This window comes from Macaca nemestrina (assembly GCF_043159975.1).
Source record: "Macaca nemestrina isolate mMacNem1 chromosome 6 unlocalized genomic scaffold, mMacNem.hap1 SUPER_6_unloc_1, whole genome shotgun sequence".
Taxonomy (NCBI): Eukaryota; Metazoa; Chordata; class Mammalia; order Primates; family Cercopithecidae; genus Macaca; species Macaca nemestrina.
The window spans coordinates 79,746-92,698 of NW_027257564.1; the positions used below are offsets into that span (position 1 = coordinate 79,746).

Consider the following 12,953-nt stretch of genomic DNA (forward strand, 5'->3'; position numbering starts at 1 on the left):
ATCTGTTCCCTTGGTTACCTGCTCTGCACCCATTTCTCCCTTCCAAACCACACGTCCCACCATTGTAACTCACGACTCCCTTCCCCCTTCCTTATTTGGGAAAGTGTTCACAAATAGCCAACGGGGTCAGTTTAGATCTTGAGGTCTGGCCCCAGCCCATGCCAGAGGTAGGGATTGCATTAGGAATAAAAACCCCTGCTTTCCTTTGTTCCGTGTGCTCTTGCGATTGTGATTGATGCGAGCAGCACGCTTCCGCAGAGGTAAATTGCATTGCTGAGAAAACTTTTGCTTAAGTGCTGGTTTCACTTTGCGTCACCGAGCATTTATCTCCAACAAAACCAAGCTGTGCTCTGACCACCTTGGGCAACTGTCATCAGGACATCCTGAGGCTGTGTCATGCACAAGCATCCCCAACCTTGGCAAAATAAACTTTCTAAATACTCTTTTTCCCAAATGCTCAGGGAGACTGATTTGAATAATCATAAAACTAAGAGGCTGCACTCCAGCCTGGGCGACAGAGCAAGACTCTGTTTCAGAAATAATAAAATAAAATAAAATAAAATAAAATAAAATAAAATAAAAATCAAATCTCCGGTCTCCTGCACAGCCGACTCTGCGTGAATTACTCCTTCTCTATTGCTATTCCCCCCGTCTTGAGAAATCGGCTCTGTCTAGGCAGCGGGCAAGGTGAACCCACTGGGCAGTTACAGAATTGCCATTATATTGCTTGCAATTTTATATCTTATTACGCAAAATAGCTATAACCTTGTATACAAGGTTAAATGCGAATGTGCTCCTTGCCTGGTCAGATCCTCACCCCCTATAAACCGCTAGGCCAAAACGGTCATTCTGGCCACATCCAGCCTCACGTGAGATCGCAATCTCCTGTCACTCAGGGCCTGAGGGGGCGGGGCCTGAAGCCCCAGACAATCAGGGACGCTGGAGTGGGGGCCCGTCAATCAGGCGCGCCGCGGAAAGGAGAGGCCGGCTTCCGGGATCCGGCTGGCGGGCGCTTTGTCTCGCCTTCGCCACCGTAGGCTCTTCCTGTGAGTCTCCGCTGCTACTTCCTGGCTCTGGGAGCCCCGGTGGCTCTGCAGCAGCCTCGGCCACCCTGTGACCTGCGGGTGTTGGGACATCCCTAACTGACGCCGGGACACCCGGGAAGCCGAGGAACGGTGAGTGGACTGCGCCTGGCTTCCCGAAGTGGGGAAGAGGGCTGGGTGAAACCTGCTGGAACCAGCCATGGGCTGCGGAACCTGCGGACCGAGTCGCCGCGGCGCAGCCGGGCCTCAGTCACCTTCTGCGCAGGGCCGGGCGGCACGGGCAGCGGGACCCCTGCGTCCTGTCTGTACCTGCGGGCGCCACTTCCGCCGGCCGGAGCCCTCTCCGGAACCCCGCGCCTCCCCCACCCAGGTAGTGCGGTGACCACGGGAGGGTGATCCGGGAGAGCCCCGACTCGGTGAGCGGGGTTCCAGCGTGGGAGGGGCTGTGGTTCATGGAGCTTCCAGTCCCACCTTTCTCCCCCTAAAATTAACCCGAGGCTTTGTTAAAACGTTAAACGGGGCGTTTGAGCAAACGCGATTCATAAACGGGTACCGCAGTCATGGTTTGTGGTTTGGGGTCCAGGGGAGGGGCGTAAATGAGAGGCTTTGATAAGGTGAATGAGGAAGCAAACCATACATATATATACACACACACACATATATATACACATATATCCACATATATATATATTTTTTTTTCGTTTTTTTTGAGACAGAGTCTCACCCTGTCGCCAGGCTGGAGTGCAATGATGCAGTCTCAGCTCACTGCAACCTCTGACTCCCGGGTTCAAGCGATTCTCCTGCCTCAGCCTCCCAAGTAGCTGGGCTTATAGGCGCCACCACCAGGTCCAGCTAATTTTTGTATGTTTAGTAGAGACAGGGTTTCGCCATGTTGGCTAGGTTGGTTTCGAACTCCTGACCTTAATTGATCACCCTCCTCGGCCTCCTAAAGCGCCGGGATTACAGGCGTGAGGCACCTTGGCCAAAATATTTTTCTGTTTCCAAACATTTTACATGAGAGGAAAGCGGAGAATAAATCATCTGACACTCTACTGTAAAAAAAATCTTTGTGCCTCTCTTCTTTTCATCTTTCCTAAGTGTACATATTACCAAAATGTCTTTAGATTGAGGTCCCCCCGTGAAAACTTGACAGGGTGTTGTGTCCTCAGCCACTCTCCTGTCTTTTCCTAGTCCTGGCATTTTAGAACTGTCTGGGGATGACCCAGGATACCCACAGTGGCCATGTCTATTGGAGGGTCTAGTGAGTATCAGCCCCGGGGTCATCTCATCCCCAAGGACAGCCTGAGGTAGGGGGTAGAGTCTCTCAGGGGAGCAGCTGGATGCTCTTGGCCTTAGAGGAATCTCCTGGTATAGTTTCATCTAAAATGGTGACCCCTTAGGGTCATTAAAATTTTAGGACATTAAAATTAATGGACAATACAATGTAATGTCATGAAAGTTAGGTCATTAAAATTATTCCTCCGGCCCGAGTTTTTATTCCTCGAAGACACATTGATGGTTTGCCAATTGGATGCTGATATTGAGAGGAAAAGGCAGAAATGATTTCTGCTCTTTAGCTTGTCTCAGACTTGTGAAGAGAGAAAAACCGTCCCAAAGGACAAGCAAAACCCACCCCAGAGAGGATGTGCAAGAACCTGAATTATAAAATGCACTTAAGGTGCACAGGAGGACAAAGAGCAGTGCCAGTGCCTCCTAGGTGGTCACTGAGTACTTTACTGAACAGGATGGGTGTCCTGAGGGATGGAATGGCCTGCCGTGACACTTAGAAAGGTCTGCGTTGGAGTCAGCACTGCCTCTCCCTGAGTTTGTTACCTTGAAAAGGCTTGTCCGCTTATTTGAGTTTCAGGTTTTCACTGACTGTAAGATACATTTTGTCAGTACAGCTTGAAAGATAAAAATACTATTTCCAAAGAGGTAAGGTAAAATGATGTATTTCATTTGCTAAAAATTCGTATTTATTTCTTCCCCAGAGTGAGTGTAGTAAGTTTTAAAGGTCTGTTCTTTTTAAGGGTAATTTCAAATGGAATTGTAGGACTTAGCTTTGTAAATGCTACTGGTGAAATAAAAGTGTAATAGATAAATTGATGATTTATAAAGATTCACCAAAATGTCAGTTCCCGTCTTGTAGCTTGGTGAAGAATTTATGACAGTGGACACATGTGTATCCTCTTATCTGGGTGTCTGAGTGTTGTTTTTTGTTTTTTGGAGATGCTGCCTTGCTCTGTAGCCCGGCTAGAGTGCAGTGGCGCCATCTCTGCTTACTGCAACCTCCGCCTCCCGAGTTCAAGTGATTCTCCTGTGTCAGCCTCCCGAGGAACTGGGATTATAGGCACCCACCACCACACCCAGCTAATTTTCATATTTTTAGTAAACACAGGGTTTTAGGCCTGGCACGGTGGCTTATGCCTGTAATCCCAGCCCTTTGGGAGGCCAAGGTGGTCGGATCACGAGGTCAGGAGTTCCAGAGCAGCCTGGCCAACATGGTGAAACCCTGTCTCTACTAAAAAATACGAAAAAATTAGCTGAGCGTGGTGGCAGGCACCTGTAATCCCAGCTACTCGGGAGGCTGAGGCAAGAGAATTGCTTGAACCCGGGAGGTGGAGGTTGCAGTGAGCCAAGATCTTGCCACTGCACCCCAGCCCAAGGGACAAGGCAAGACTCCGTCTCAAAAACAAACAAACAAACAAACAAACAACAAAAAGACGGGATTTTTGCCATGTTGGCCAGGCTGGTCTCAACCTCCTGACCTCAGGTGATCCCCTGCCTCAGCCTCCCAAGGTGCTGGGATTACAGGCGTGAGCCACGACGCCTGGCCCACTCTATTTTCTTTTTATTCCCTAAATTTTAATATGTTTGAGTTTGTCTGTTCCTTTATCACTTTTTTCTTACATAAAAAAAATTCTGCCTAATCCTTTGTTAAAAAAAAATCTTCCTGTGACTTCTGAAAGTATTCTGGTTTTATCTTTTGTATTTGAATATATAATAAGATGATTATTGTTCATGGAATAGAGAAGAATGCAATGCATTTTCCCAAGTAGATGCCAGCCTGGTTTGCCTCGTATTTTAAAGTGCATGTAATTTCTTTTTCTATTCTATAGTGCCTACTCTATCATTCCTCAACTTTCCATATAGATGCTGGGTCATTAAGACTTTTTTTTCCTTTGGTCTGCTTGCTCATCTCTCTGCTAACACTGTGCTGTCCTGAATATTTTTGTTTGAAAATCTTAGAAGTATGTTAGACAAGCCATCACTCTTTTTTTAGATGACTAAAAATGATTAGACATTGGTCATTTTTACTGCATATGAAAGAGTAGCTTTTCTTGCCTAAAACCACCTGATTTGGGAATTTATGTGGTTTCATAGGAATAGCATCTGGAAGTGGTGACATTAATGTCATTTTAAAAAGCATGTGTCCTATTTCCTCTTACTCCTTTCTGTCTTGATATTGTGCAATAGAAATTTGAAAAATTGTTATATTAGTATTGTTAAATATCAATTATTGGTTTTATTTACTACTCAATTAAATTTAATAAGCCTATTCTCTCTTGGTGTAATCACGTGGAATGGGTTCACTTCCACAGTTAACAAGTGACAGCACATGTAAAATATTGTCTACCAGGGAAATTCATTGAACACTTAGTGTTCAGACTGTGTTTTTGTGTCTGGTTCCCTAAGCACCACTGCAGTGACACAAAATAATAGACTTTCAGCAGAAGAAGTTTTGGAAAATATACTGCATAAGCCATTTAGATGCAGTGAGTCATTCTTATTACTTGGGTTTGTGGAATCCCTTTCAAAATGTAAGTTCCTAATACAAACAAAGATTGAACTTTGCAAGCAGGTATTTTTAAGAATAAGTAGTCTCAGGACTGATAATATTAACTCACTTATGCACATCAGGTAGGACTTTAGTATGACAGATACTAGAAATGTACAAAGTGAAGTTAAAAGGTAACTCCTAGCAGCATATCGTAATCTTACTTCCTGGATTCTCTAATGAGATGGGTGTTTCGTAATCTTACTCCCTGGATTCTCTAATGAGATGGGTGTTTCTACTTTGCTGTTGCCTTTTTGAATAGTTCAATTCTAGCATTAGTACTGCTGTGTGGGAGGGAGTATGTGTGAACAGAGTAAGAGTTGTGACAATCAAGTCATAGAATAAATGCTTGGAAATTTTAGAATCATGTAAACAGCTTATGAATTGAGTATACATTCCCAGTGCTCTCAGTCTCACTCATCCTTCTATCCACATGTGTGGAATGTTCTAGGACTCCGTGGCTTTTGAGGATGTGGCTGTGAACTTTAGCCAGCAGGAATGGGCTTTGCTAGATTCTTCTCAGAAGAATCTCTACAGAGAAGTGATGCAGGAAACCTACAGGAACCTGGCTTCTGTAGGTAAGAATGACAACACATTTCACTTAATTACAGAAGTATTTCCCTATCATCAGTGCTATTTGTGATTTGGAATGGGGCAAGGGAATGATTTGGTGAATAAATCAGGCATGGGCACTGTGTACAATGAACATGAAATCTAGTAATGTTTCTATAGTTTGAAATAATTCATGATAATTTTGTGCATCTGCATTTTAGGAAAAAACGGAAAGACCAGAATATTGAAGATCACTTCAAAAAACTTGGGAAAGATACAAGATAATTTGCACCGAGAAGAGGAAATAAAGTCCTCTGAAGGAATCTTAGCATGTCATGAATTTAAAAACAAGCAATCAAAGCAAATAAGAGTCACTTGAAATTCATTTCCTTTTAGAAAAATTTCACCCAAAATGTAACGTACATCAGTGTAGCAGTCAGTGTTTGGAAAACAGTTTACTTGAAAATAGTACTACAAAATTGTGTATACGAATGTTACTATTTTGGTCATAGCCATGCAGGTGGTAGCTGTGTTTTCAGTAGTAGCCCATTTACTTTCAAATAATTCAGTCATGGCACAAAAACAAAAACAAAACAAAACAAAACAAAAATGCATTTTCCCTAGTATTGGTAGCAGTGTAAGTCGAAGACCTATGAATGAGTGGAAAGTTATTAAACCAACCAATAATAATGTGCTTGTCATTTTTTTTACAGAAATCATATGGTACGAAAGCAAAGAAGGTAGTCAGTATGGACAAGTTGTCAGCCACATTCCAAATCTTGATCTGAATGAGAACATTTCTACTGGATTAAAACAATGTGAATGCAGTATTTGTGGAAAAGTCTTTGTACCTCATTCCCTCCTTAATAGGCACATCCTAGCTCACTCAGGATACAAACCATATGGAGAGAAGCAATATAAATGTGAACAGTGTGGGAAACTTTTCGTTTCTGTTCCAGGTGTTAGAAGACACATGATAATGCACAGTGGAAATCCAGCTTATAAATGTACGATATGTGGGAAAGCTTTTCATTTTCTCAATTGAGTTGAAAGACATCAGAGAACTCACACAGGAGAAAAACTCTATAAATGTAAACAATGTGGTAAAGCGTTCACTGTTTCCGGTTCTTGTCTAATACATGGACGAACTCACACTGGAGAGAAACCCTACGAATGTAAGGAATGTGGGAAAACACTCAGATTTTCTTGTTTTAAGATGCATGAAAGGACTCACACTAGAGAGAGATGTACCAAATGTGATAAAGCCTTCAGCTGTTCCACTTCCCTTCATGACCATGGAAGCATTCATACTGGAGAGAGACCCTATAAATGTAAACAATGTGGCAAAGCCTTTAGTTGTTTGAGTTCCCTTTGTAACCATAGAAGTACTCATACTGGAGAGAAACCCTATGAATGTAAACAATGTGACCAAGCCTTCAGTTGCCTCAGTTCCCTTCACCTCCATGAAAGAATTCATACTGGAGAAAAACCCTATGAATGTAAGAGATGCAGTAAAGCCTACACTCGTTCCAGTTACCTTATGCGCCACTAAAGAAGTCATGATATAGAGGTTGGGTGTAGTGACTCAGCCTATAATCCTAGCACTTTGGGAGGCCAAGGTGTGTGTATTGCTTGAGCCCAGGAGTTCATAACCAGCCTGGATTAAAACAATGTGAAACAACCTGGGCATCGTGGTGAAACCCTGTCTCTACAAAAAATAAAATAAAGCCGGGCCCGGTGGCTCATGCCAGCTACTCGGGAGGCTGAGGCAGGAGAATGGCGTGAACCTGGGAGGCAGAGCTTGCAGTGAGCCGAGATCGCACCACTGCGCTCCAGCTTGGGCGACAGAAGCAGACTCCGTCTCAAAACAAAAACAAAGAAAATAATTAGCTGGACATGGTGGCACATTTCAGTTTTCTTAGTTCTTTTTCAAGGACATAAAAGGCCACAGGGGCTTGGGGGGAAGCCCTGTGCATGCGGATCACGAGGTCAGGAGATCGAGACCATCCTGGCCAACATGGTGAAACCTCGTCTCTACTAAAAATGCAAAAATAGCTGGGTGTGGTAGCATATGCTTGTAATCCCAGCTACTCAGGAGGCTGAGGCAGGAGAATCACTTGAACCCAGGAGGCGGAGGTTGCAGGAAGCTGAGATTGTGCCACTGCACTCCAGCCTGGCGACAGAGTGAGACTCCATCTCAAAAATAAATAAATAAAGCCCCTTGAATGTAAGAAATGTGGTAAAACATTTACTCTTTCCCATTCCCTCATAAACATGAAAGAGCTCACACTGCAGAGAAACCTTAAGAATGTAGGAAATGTGGTCAAGCCTTCAGATTTCCCTGAAGATTTGGGAGGGCTCAGAGTGGAGAAAAGGTTTTGAATTTAAATTTATGGTAAGGCCTTCGGTTGTATTAGTTCCATTTGAAGATATCAGCTCATTCCTGAGAAAAACCCTATGAATGTTCAGAATGTTTGAGTGTTTCATTTTTCTCATACCCACTCAAGGACATATGAAAATGCACTCTGTAGCTGGCTGGACCTTGTAAATACAAGAACGTACACAGGATTAAAACTCTTAATAGTTTAGAAACTGCAAGAATATTTTCAGTTTTAACATTTACTTGAAAAGCCGTGTGAAAACTCCCACGGGAAAGAAGTTCTATAAGTGAAGCTTTTCTAATTTGGAAAGCCTGATGCAAATTAATTATCGTGCAGTGCTCGAAAAAAATCTATGAAATGTTACACAAGTTACAAGTATATTGTTTTTATCAGTGGCCCATTCTTAAAGAGTCTTGAGTATGCATTTCACCTTATTTTGCAGGGAAACCTTGAAGTGAGAGTTCTGTAAATGTTCTTTAAGCAGTAGTACTTGAATTTCATAGATAATGATATTTTCTTAAGTCTGTTGGTAGAATTTTTGTCTATTCATTTGACAGTGTGCTGGATTCATGGTTGAATTTGGATGTTTTTCTAATATGTAGGTAAGTTTAATTTTTTTATTTCATTATTATTTCTTTTTGAGATGGAGTCTCACTCTGTTGCCCAGGCTAGAGTGCAGTGGTTCGATCTCGGCTCACTGCAACCTCCGCCCCCTGGGTTTAAGCGATTCTTCTGCCTCAGCCTTCCGAGTAGCTGGGACTACAGGTGAACGCCACTACATCCAGCTAATTCTTTGTATTTTTAGTAGAGACAGGGTTTCACCATGTTGGCTAGGCTGGTCTTGAACTCCTGACCTCATGATTTGCCCGCCTCGGCCTCCCAAAGTGCTGGGATTACAGGCATGAGCCACTGCACCCGGTCAGGTAAGTTTCATTTGTATGTATTGTCCTGTGATTAATGGACCAGTGAATAATGATTGTGAATTCTTGGGATTGTCTTACTAGCCTCATTTGGCAAATTTTGATTATCCTTTGTCCATTATACACATCCCACCTATTTTTATTAAATGAAAAACTACTCTTGATGTAAAGATATTTATTTTTTGCTAATAATGAGTTGGTATTAATTCCTAAGTACATACAGTTTACCCAGGAGACGGAGCTTGCAGTGCGCCAAGATCACACCACTGCACTCCAGCAAGGGTGGCAGAGCGAGATTCTGTGTCAACAACAAAAAAAAAAAAAAAAAAAAAAGGAATACCCTCACTTTTTAAATGCTATAGCACTCTCTACGCTCAAGTTAATCCCTGTTTGGGCCTGTGGGAGCTTACACCATCCTCCTGTATGTAATTAATAACTGATATCTGGCTTATCTGTTTAGTAATAGATGTTATGTGTTTAACAGTGCCAGTAAACGTAGGGTGCTAATTCCTTCCTCACCAGTGGGGTGCATGAGACACTATTGAAACAATTGGCAACACGAATGGAATGGATCAGCCCTCATGCAGGACACCAGCTCAACTTGACCTACCTGCTGTGGGCTGACTGTTCCGTAACACATCAGCTGTCACCTGGGTCAGAACCGTGAGCTGACGATGGGCGTTCCCTTTGGTCTGCACAGTGTTTTGTGGTCTTCAGGTGTTGTCATCTTCTTCCACACTAAAATGCTCTCATCTCCTAGACATCAATGTTTAACTGCACCCTAGCATGACCTTTGGCCTGTGCTCAGCAGGCAGTTTTGAGGCCCTGGCTTATGAATGCACAAAAGCACAGCACATAAGCCAACACTTAAGTCCTAATTAGCAAGAATCAGGCTGTATGTCTGTAGTCCCTGCATCTGCTCTGGTCACCATCTCTGTGTGCTTAGGGCAGCCATGTGAACATTATTAATTATTTTACACTCCAAGACAATAGTTATTATGTAAGCAGAAGTAGTGGCCTTGTTTCTTGTGCTGCTGCTCCCCTTGCTGCTGTACCATACACCCTCCTGATGAGGTGTACATCTATGGTGCCTCATGGTTCAGGCACTGCTGAGTAAAGAAAATGGGAAGAAATAGTTTGATATTAGCCCCTACCAAAGCATATGAAGAAGAGTCTCAGCTGCTTTCATTGAAAAATTCCTGACCAGTGTGTGGGCTTTTCTTATAACTGCTGCTTATCAGCATGTCAAAAGTCTCATCTTCGGACTACACTGCCAGTGATCATGTGCCACAACTCTATAGATGTAGAAATTCAAAATATTCTGAAATAGTTTCAATTGAAAGGAAATAGAAAAGCGGTCTGGTGCCACGCTCCGGTTAAGAGAACTAGTAGATGGCTCACAAGAACACTCTGTCGCTACTGTCTGTGCCTCTGTTACAGCAAATATCCTGATCCTTCAGTTTTAAGGGTGCAGGGCCATTTTCCTCCCTTTCTTACTGGTAGTTCTCAAGATTACTGTATGATATGCTGGGAAGGCAATATCCTGATAATCAAGTGACATTGGTCAGAACAGCCCAGGCTCTGTTATAGGCCCTGCTCGAAACAGAATGGCCTTTAACGCTTGTGTCCAGCAAACTACATCCTGGGAGAAAACTCAATGTGGGCTTCTTTCTGGGGTCCTTCAGTTGTAGTGCAAGGGAAGCATTTACAGTCAAAACTCCATCCATCTGCTCTAGGTAGCCTTCCTGATCTTGTGGTAGCGGTTCATATTGAATCCTAGACTTCTGTTGTCTTTTGTTTGCTATTTGTAAGTAATAAATTCACTTCATGGAATTTATCTATGAATGTATTTGGCCTCATTGTACTCAGAAAAGTTGGTAGCCATTGCACAGTGAACCCGCTTCATAATTGGTGAAAACACCTATGGCCCCCTTGTGCCACAGCAAGGAGGTTCATTCAGCCAAACATAAACTTCATGTTTATAAAACCCTATAGCACAATTATTACCATGTGGGAGGCCTTTAACAATGGTGATGCTGATTTGAAAAACTCTGAAGGAAGAAATTTACCCAAATGGGTTGGGTACATGGGAGTTCCTCCTAATTCCAAGAAACCCTTACTCCCCTCCACCTAAAAAGAGTGGAGAGGCCGGGTGCGGTGGCTCAGGCCTGTAATCCGAGCACTTTGGGAGGCCGAGGTGGGCAGATCACAAGGTCAGGGGTTCAAGACCAGCCTGACTAACATGGGGAAGCCCCATCTCTACTAAAAATATAAAAATTAGCTGGGCGTGGTGGCAGGCACCTGTAATCCCAGCTACTCGGGAGGCTGAGGCAGGAGAATCGCTTGAACCTGGGAGGTGGAGGTTACAGTGAGTCGAGACAATGCCACTGCACTCCAGCCTAGGTGACAGGGCAAGACTCCGTCTCAGGGGGAAAAAAAAAGTGGATAAGAACTGAAACAGGTTTAAAATTTCAACTAATTGGAAATGCAAGTTTACAAAAATAATATTTAAAATAAAAGGTTAAATGAGTGCTCATTGAATTTTATGCCTCCACAAAATAGGTTGTGAGTTAACTTCCACATTTATTGAAAGCCACCAAAGTTGGGAAGCCTCCGTGTCTGAAATTCACAGGTGGCTCAAATAAGAATTATACCTGGGGATACCCCAAAGTTTAAATATGGTATCCCCTATGATATTATGAGGAATTACTGTACATAAATCAGGTTGTCTTCCTTTAACTCTGAAAATCATATTATCTTGCCTAAATTCTCCATAACGCATTGCTCCGCAGTATCCTATAGTGGACATGGCTTTTCTGACCAATGAGCACTAAGATTAAGTGTGTGAGACTCACCTATGTTCTTATCAAAATGGAAATCCCTGAATCCCACCAGTTAGAATAACATGACAGAATGTCAGATTTATGGAATATATAAGTTTTCTGCAAGGTTATTAGGTATTGATTCCATTTTATTAATAGATATCAATATATATAGATTACCTATTTCTCCTGTGTTTTAGTATTAATAGATTGTGTCTTTTAATTCATCCAGTTGGTCTAAGTTACCAAGTTTGTGGGTTATGGAGATTGTAATATTCTTTATGATTTTATCATCCATGGGCTCTCTAATATAAAGGCTTCTTTTAATTCTTAAAGTATTAGGTTGGTGCAAAAGTAATTATGGTTTTGGACCATGAATTTTAAATTTGTATAACTAGGCTGCAACACATCTTTATTAATCAAAATAGAACCCATTACAATGGGCTGGGCACAGTGGCTCACGCCTGTAATCCCAGCACTTTGGGAGGCTGAGGCAGGCGGATCAGGAGGTCAGGAGTTTGAGACCAGCCTGACCAACATGGTGAAATCCCGTCTCTACTAAAAAGACAAAAAGTAGCCGGAAGTGGTGGCATGTGTCTGTAATCCCAGCTACTCAAGAGGCTGAGGCAGGAGAATCTCTTGAACCCAGGAGACAGAGGTTGCGGTGAGCCGAGATTGCACCTTTGCACTCTGGCCTGGGTGACAGAGTGAGACTCTGTCAAAAAAAAAAAAAAAAAAAAAAAAAAAAGAAACCATTACAATGAATACATTTTTGCCAATGAGAAATAAACTTGTTTATTCTGTGCTTTCAGGGTTGGATGAACTCTTGAAAAGCATTTTCTGCATCCTGCTGGTTGTGTACTTGTTTTCCCTGCAAAAAGTTGTCAAGATGCTTAAAGAAGTGGTAGTTGGTTGGCGGTAGTGGGAGTAGTATCATCATCTCTTCCTTTAGACGACAGGAAAAATATCGCAGGGTGGGTGTACACCCTGTGTGTTTTTGGAAGCAATGTCATTCTCTCTTCTTTTAGGTTTTAGGATTCATGTCACAGGCGGGGTATACAACCCTTGTTATATTGGATGGAATCTCATTTTCTTTCAACCTGTATCTTTAGAACAATATCCCATGGCAGCTGTCCATCGCTTCAATATTGGTACTAACACCATCTTCTCCTTTCCTGGATATAAGAAACAGTATCACAGGAGGGGTGTACACCCCTTGCAATATTGGTAGTAATATCACCTCTCCCTTGTGGTTATTAAGGACAAAATCCCAAGGTGGCTGTATGGTTCCTACTTTATTGGGAGTAGTATCATCCACTCACCCCCTGAATAAGAGGAACCATATCACTTCGATATTGTCAGCCATGTCATCTTCTTCCCGCCTGGATATTAGGAAC

At 42.8% G+C, this 12,953-nt stretch overlaps 1 pseudogene; it reads left to right on the forward strand.

Moving 5' to 3' along the window:
• Positions 1-977: 977 nt before the first annotated feature.
• LOC139361087 (zinc finger protein 669-like) lies at positions 978-12,224 on the forward strand (annotated as a pseudogene).
• Positions 12,225-12,953: the final 729 nt, after the last annotated feature.